This window comes from Octopus bimaculoides, chromosome 20 (assembly GCF_001194135.2).
Source record: "Octopus bimaculoides isolate UCB-OBI-ISO-001 chromosome 20, ASM119413v2, whole genome shotgun sequence".
Classification (NCBI taxonomy): domain Eukaryota; kingdom Metazoa; phylum Mollusca; class Cephalopoda; order Octopoda; family Octopodidae; genus Octopus; species Octopus bimaculoides.
The window spans coordinates 30,020,464-30,028,363 of NC_069000.1; positions in this window are offsets into that span (position 1 = coordinate 30,020,464).

Sequence of the window (7,900 nt, forward strand, 5' to 3'; positions counted from 1 at the left end):
ATATATATATATATATATATATATATATAGGTGGTGCAGGCAGGGCTGTGTGATAAGAAGTTTGCTTCCCAACCACATGGTTCCAGGTTCAGTCTCACTGCATCGTACCTTGCAAGTCTTCTACTAAAGCCCTGGGCTGATCAAAAACTTTTTGTGTGGATTTGGTTGATGAAAATTGAAAGAAGCCTTTTTTATAGGCCTGCATTTTATTTTTAATTAATAAGACTTTTTATTCATTTCATTAAGTACATTAACACCAACCATGCTAACAATTTGATGGATGGATTAAATTTGCATTTCCTAATAATTAAGATATGAAACATGTGATACCATTTTAAAGACTTAGCTAGTACATTGGATATTAACACTCTCTCACAAGATATTCTTTATATCTCACCACCACCACCACCATCATCATCAATGGCATCACTATCACCACTACCAACAACAACTTTGTTTTAACAAGAATTTCCTTCCATACTGGGTTTGCTCTACAACTTATCACATGCCCACTCATCTTGACGTTTTTTGTCTTGTCAGTGAGATCCAAAATTCTCAAATCTTCAGTCCTACCACTTCCTATAGTTCCTGTTGTTGTTTAGTCCCCAAATCAGCCCTGATCAAGAAGACCCATTATCAAGACCTTCCAGATGTGACTAACCTGGATTTTCTTTTTTAGATTTTGAGAACTACATTTTCTAATGTATCTTCCCGTTTTCTTTCGTAGATGGTGATTTGAAAATTTGGCTGCTCTTTCTAGCAGGTTAAAAGACTGAATAAAAGTTCACTAGTTAGCTCATCCCATTGTTTTTAATACATGTGCTATGATTTCCTGGTCTCCTAATAACCTCAAGTGTGCCATACACGAGAATACTGCTTGTTTCTTTCTGATGTTATAATTACTTTACACAAAAACATTCTAGACCCACATTAGAACACCACTGAAGTCAATGGGAAATGCTCAAGTTTCACACAAAACATCCTAGATTACTTTCAAAAGACCACCATCTTGTTGGTTGGCAAAAAAACTCACTATAATTGCTGGCCCAACAATGTGCTGTTTCTTCACCCTGCCTTTTCAACTGCTGCTACATCTGGGACAATGCTGTCATGCATGTTTGAGATGGTGCTCTTATAGAGCTGTACTACATATTTAAACATCCTAAGGTCTCCCAATTGATTAGCATGAAGTCACTCACCAACACACTCCCAGCCCCAGCCTCATAGAAGTACTGTCTCCTCTCTTGGACTCTTCCACCACAACACAGTAGCCTTTTCTTCTTAGAACTGGCTGATCTTGTTCCCTTTCTACTCAAGCCCACCTGACTTACTTGTCTCACCATTTTTCATCAGTCATATTGTATTTCACCTACAAACCAAATATTAACTCTTCAGCATGCAGATTACTCTACCAAATGTAATGCTTATTGATTCACATTGCTTTTAATGAGTAATGCATTATCTCATAGCTTTGTGATTTTGATGATGAGATTGCATATTTTTAGAATGTCATTATAGGGTAGGTGTGAGAGGCCAAATCTGGTCACTTTGAACACAAAATGGGTAAAATATTTGGGTTGGAGATGGCTGGTTTAAATGTTAAAGGGTTTCAGTCATTCTTTTCCACATTGTCAGTCTTCTGGAATTCTTTCTTTCCTTACCCATGATTTTTCTGCAGAGACCTTCGTACATTGGGCCTCACCGAGGCGATGACTACTGACCGAGACCTTTGGAAATGTGCTGTGCGTGAGAAGACCCGGCAAGCCAAGTAAGATCGTTGCCAGTGCCCCTGGACTGGTTCTTGTGCGGGTGGCACATGAGATGCACCATTTTGAGCGTGGCCGTTGCCAGTACCGCCTGACTGGCTCCTGTAGGATTTTCGAGCGAGATCGTTGCCAGTGCCCCTGGACTGGCTTGTGCGGGTGGCACATAAAAGACACCATTTCGAGCGTGGCCGTTTTCGTGCGGGTGACACGTAAAAGCACCCACTACACTCTCTGAGTGGTTGGCGTTAGGAAGGGCATCCAGCTGTAGAAACTCTGCCAAATCAGACTGGAGCCTGGTGTTGCCATCCGGTTTCACCAGTCCTCAGTCAAATCGTCCAACCCATGCTAGCATGGAAAGCGGACGTTAAACGATGATGATGATGATGATGACTTCAACATGACATTGTTTAAGAGGAACGTTAACAGTGTCAATGTTAACAGCTTTGGAGAGAGCCTGAAAAAGGCAGACACAGCTCCTTCCTTTGGTCTCAGAATTAATGTAGAAGCCATGGATGACAGCCCTTTCATCCAGATGAACCATTAAAAAAAAAATTAAAAAAAGAGCTACAACCTCTGCTGCTCTTGTAAACTAGTAAACTGTTTATCATATCAAACCAAGTCCACCTAATGTACAGCTTTAACCTTAAGATGTTTCACTACTCAAACCTTGTACAAAATATTTTATGTAATCCTTTCTCAAAAGAATTGCAACCCCTAGAAGGAACTGCTTTTTTTACAGACATCAACTTATAAAAGTTGAAAATGAATATCAGCTACACTCACATCACCAGTTTGGAAATGCCTGCAAATGCTTTGAACAGCATTCTTTCTCTTGCTGTAACTCAGAGATTCTCAACTATTTTTTACCTATGGACCCCTTTGATTCTTATTTTACTCAGACCCTAACCTTAACCCTAACCGTAACCCTAATCATTCAATGTTCAAATAAAATCCTATTATATTTTTATGATTGAACATTATTAAGAATTGTATAAAAATATTGTTGAAATATTTTCTGTATTTTAGAGGTACAACACCAATTTTATTGCACAGAAATTTTAGCAACAAAATCTTATATGGACCACCGACCTCCACCCTGGTCACAAGGACCCTGATTGAGAACTAGTGATCTAACTAAATAACTACATTAATATGGATTTCTGACACAGGCATAAGACTAGAAATTTGATGGGATGACAGAGTCAGTCAATTATGTTGATTCAGTACTCAACTGATCCTTTATTTTATTGCTCTCAGAAGTATGAAATATAAAGCTGGCCTCAACAGGATTTCAACTTGGCGTATAAAAACCTGCAAAACACTCCAATATTGTAATAATTCTGTGAATGATTTCTAAGAAGGCCACAAAGATTAGAGAAAGGAATTGCAACCTTCTGGAACTCCCTACCCACTCTTGTTTCTCCTACAGACATCAAACTACAGATATTGAATAGAATGCCAAGTAAGGTAATCCCACTAATCTAAGACAATCCTCTGATTAGCCTGAAAGTAAAAATTTAAAGAAAAAAGAAAAGCAGAAACATAACAGAATTTATATTAATTTTCCACATCTAGTTGAACATTGCTGCCTTCATTCATGGCAGCCTTAACCATTTTGAAACATAGAGACAGAATGAATGAAGTTCAGCATAATGGTAGGTAGTAGGTAGAAAAACTAGAACAGTAGGTTGAATATCTTATAGTTTCTAATTTCTTTCTGCATTCTGAGAATGCTTTACTTAGAGGCATCTTAGGCCAGCTCTGAAAGATTAACAATGATTCACTCAGCAATACACTTAAACTACTGGCTCACAGTTATGCTGTTTGTTTGCTATCACTATTAAAATGGCCTCTGTTCTTTTGAACAAGCTGACTGTAAATATTCTCCTCTTCTAATCACCCTTACTGTGCCTCACTTTCCAGAACCCGCATTGAACACTTTGTCCAATCTTCCCCTGACAAACTTCAATAGTCTCAAATTCCCTTCCATTCATGCTTTTTCCTACAGCCATTGACCTAAAGATGTTAAAGGCAACAACTGCATCTATTGGGTCCCATAAATAATGTGTTTTTTTCAAATGCATGAACTAAAGTCAAAGGGGGAGGAAATAAACTGCCTGCATCAGCTTGCTATAAAAGCAGATAGTAATTTTACCTTGTCCTTATTCTTAGTGCAAGTTTTAAAGAGTGCAGTTCGATTTTAACAGTTATTTTGTCAAAGGTATAATGGAAGTGATAAAGGAGCATATTTGGCATATTTTGCTTTAAGAGTTCAATGAAGGCAACAATGCAATGGAAAGTGCAAGGAATATTAATGCAGTATATGGGGATCAGACAATAAGCATAAGCCAGTGTCAACGGTGGTTCCAGAAATTCTGAGCCAGAAACTACAGCCTAGAGGATGAACCTTGTCCTGGAAGTTCTGTAGAGCTCGATGAGGACATCCTGCAAACCCTGGTGGAACAAAATCCCATCATAACTGTTGAGGAACTAGCAGAGAAGCTTGGATTTGGTCATTCAAAGACCTGCGTGCCATCGGAAGAGTCAACAAATTGGATCAATGGGTCCCTCACAGACTTTCCGAGTCTAAACGTGTGCAGAGAATGAGTGTGTGCTCTTCTTTGCTGTCACGTCTCATGAATGAACTTTTTTTGGACTGAATGTCAAGTGCCAAAGAATGTCAAGTGCCAAAGACAGTGAGTAGGGAAAGGAGAAACACTGGCACTCCAGGCTAGAGAAGGTCTTCACCCTCGTAAGGTGTTGTTATCTGTTTGGTGGGATATGGTTTAGTCCACTTTGAACCTTTACACCCAAACAGAATGATAACAAAGGAGATCTACTGCAAACAGCTTGAGTGGCTTAAGTCAGCACTAGAAGAAAAATGACCATCTTTGGTTTCAAGACGAAAGGTGTTCTCCCATCAGGATAATGCTTGGCCACGTACTACAAAGATGACACTCCAAAGGCTGGAGAAGTTTGGATGGAAAACAATGCCCCACCCACCATATTCACTGGATATTGCCCCATCTGATTATCATTTATTCCACAGTTTTCAAAATCATTTGGATGGAAAAAATGTGAATTCTGTAGATGCAGTCAGAACAGTACTGGAGGAGTATTTTTTGTCATGGACAAGTGAATTTTAGAAGTGGGGCCTTGTAAGTCTACCAGATAGATGGAAGAGTATTGAAGAAAATGAAGGAGAGTATATTTTAGATTAAAAAAGAACTTTATCTTAATTTTGAAAAATAAAAGTATTAAAAAATCCACATTATTTATGGGCTGACCCAATATATCAATCTAAGAGAGTCTACAAAGTTTTGGCCATTATCCTCACCACCTTCGCATAAAAGAAAAACAAAAACACAAACTCCAAGATATGCAGGACTCCACACACTGCAGGTGGTTGGAGCGCTGGGGATGGCATGGAATATAACTATGGTAGGATCATGCATACGTAATATAGTGAGTTAAAAAAGAAAAAAAATTTTGATTAATAGAGATTATCAATGTAGATAATAATAGACAGGTTACTGGTTTTCAAATGGTTTCCTGACAAGGGGGTATATATGCAGGGGTTAGATAAAATAAGTGGAAACACCTTAAAATTTCAAACAAATTAATTTTAATATGGGGTAGGACCGCCTTTGGCAGTAATTACAGCTTGAATTCTACAAGGTATGGATTCGTACGAAGTTTGAATTTTTTCCAAAGGAATTTTTGTCCATTCTTTAGCTAAAACAGTCTCCAGTTCTTGTAGTAATGATGGTCGAAGATATCAACTCCTTACTTGTTTTTCTAAACTGCACCATAAATGTTCAATAATATTGAGATCTGAGGACTGTGGTGGCCAGATAAGATGTTCCACTTCACTAGAATGTTCCTTGTGCCTTTCAGTAACAACTTTAGCTGTGTGAATTGGTGCATTATCATCCTGAAAGATTGCGTTTCCCTCCGGAAACAGTTCTGCAACCATAGGATGAATTTGATCAGGTAAAATACTTAAATAGTCTTGCCTATTAATTCTGCCAAGAAGGGAAACCATTGGGCCAGCAGATTTCCAAGATATAGCTCCCCCACCGATCATCACATACTCTCCTCCATGTTTAACAGTTGGAAAAAAGGCAGTCTAGGTCAAATGCATCTTTTGGAGGCCCAACCTTCTGAGTTCTTTTACATTGCTTAGAAAAACTGAAGGACTGCTGCAATAAGTGTGTGAATCTGAGAAGGGAATATGTTGAATAAAACCACAATTAATTGATTCTCCCCAAAGCCAGGAACTTTTCAGCACCCCCTCATATATGACCATGTAGATGCTTATATACAAAAGAGACAAATCTGCAGAGAAGCTGAACATCAATGAAGAATTGCATTGCTGATATTTAGTGAATAAATTTGGTAATGGTGATGGATTGCTCTATATTTATCCTCTTGCCTGGTGTGTTCAGCATCAAACCATTGCACACCTTGAAAGTTACTCTTTTCCATGCTTTCTGATCTGCAGCAAGATTTTCAATGTACTTGGGAAGAACTGAGCAGTCAGTGAAGATGTGTTTCAGAGAGTAACTTCCAATGGTTCTTATGACTACTATGGTGATGATAATCCTTTGTTAGCTCACCATACAGAAAATGGGAATCTTCCATAGATTACATGCTCAGTCTAGCAGAGAATGCACTTCATGGTCATTGTTTTAATACTGATGGATTACACATGTTTAAAGAATTTTCAAAGTTTGCCTGCATACTATTGATCATAAAAGCCTATGGACAAAGTTTTAGAGTGGACAAAAATCTGCAGATACCTCACACATATTCTATTGTTCACATCCATGTTGTACCTTGAGAGGAGTGATACAGCAACAAGACTGATGCTTAAAAGAATGGGAGCAAGAACATACCTCTGTTTAACACCAACACTAATTTCAAAGGGCAGAGCAGATTTACAACTCAGAAACTTTAGCAGTCAGTCTATCAAGAAAGAGATGCAACGTGTGAAGGAAAACGTGGGTGACATTTGAAATCTCTGACTATGTTCCATTGTATACAAAAATTATGTCGGTTGTGCTGCATTGAGACTCGGGAAACACTCTTGAAGGTATTTTGAGGAAGAGGCATAATAACAGAATGCAAGCAAGGATTTTTTTCAGCGGCAAAACAAGTGATACACCAAACAAGATATGTCACCATCAATAGTCCTGCATAATCAGTGATTGCTTACTTTTCTTAAATAGTTTCCAAGAATAGGGTGTTTTGTCAGCTTTCCAAGAAAGTAAGGGGAAATGAAATAGCTTGTTCTGTCGTGTTACAACGTCAGACAACAGACGAGGACTTTACAGGAAGTTCGTTTAGTCAGGCCGCTATCGTTAGGCTTGCACTGAATACTTTATTAAATTATGATTGGTTAAATATAACAATCAGTAACAGCGTTACAATTAAAGGGAAGTAACTCAATACATTACATAGTTCCTCTCGTAGATGACCTCCTTCAAACTTATAAACCTCGGCAGATATGGTTTTGTTTTCCAATGTGTTGGATGCGGTAGTAACTTCATGAGGCCATGGAAATTCATCCAACTCTGGCATCAAAGAAAGAGTTAAGAGTTTAGTAAGTACAAATGAGTCAGTTGTATTTACGTAGTCCAGAATTTCCCGAAAGTGTTTTGTCCAACAATCTAGTATCTTTTTTTTCTTGTCTTCGAGAGGTTGGCTTCTGTCAACTGTGCATAAAGGAGCAATTGCTTTTCTGGCAGGATAAAATATTAATAATTGCATTATAAAACTCGTATGTGCTGATTGTGTCAGCAAAGCGTTGAATTTCATGAGTTTTTGCATTCCACCAGACACATTTTCTCTGTATCTTTACCCAAATTTCTAAATGGGAGTTTGAACTCGGGTTTGCAAGGTAGTCCTTGAAAACCATAAACTTTTCCCCCAAAAGAGGCATCATTTCATCAGCCGATTCGTGAAACCAGTTAGTACTTTTTCTGTTTTCAAGTAGTGACTGCGGTCACTGGCTATCTAAATATAGTCAAGAAAAAAAACATTAAAAAGATGTTCTGAAAAAAAAAAAAAAGCTTGCTCTTTCTCATGCTAGGTTGGAAACCGCATCAGGCGATTCATCTCCCCCCCCCCCC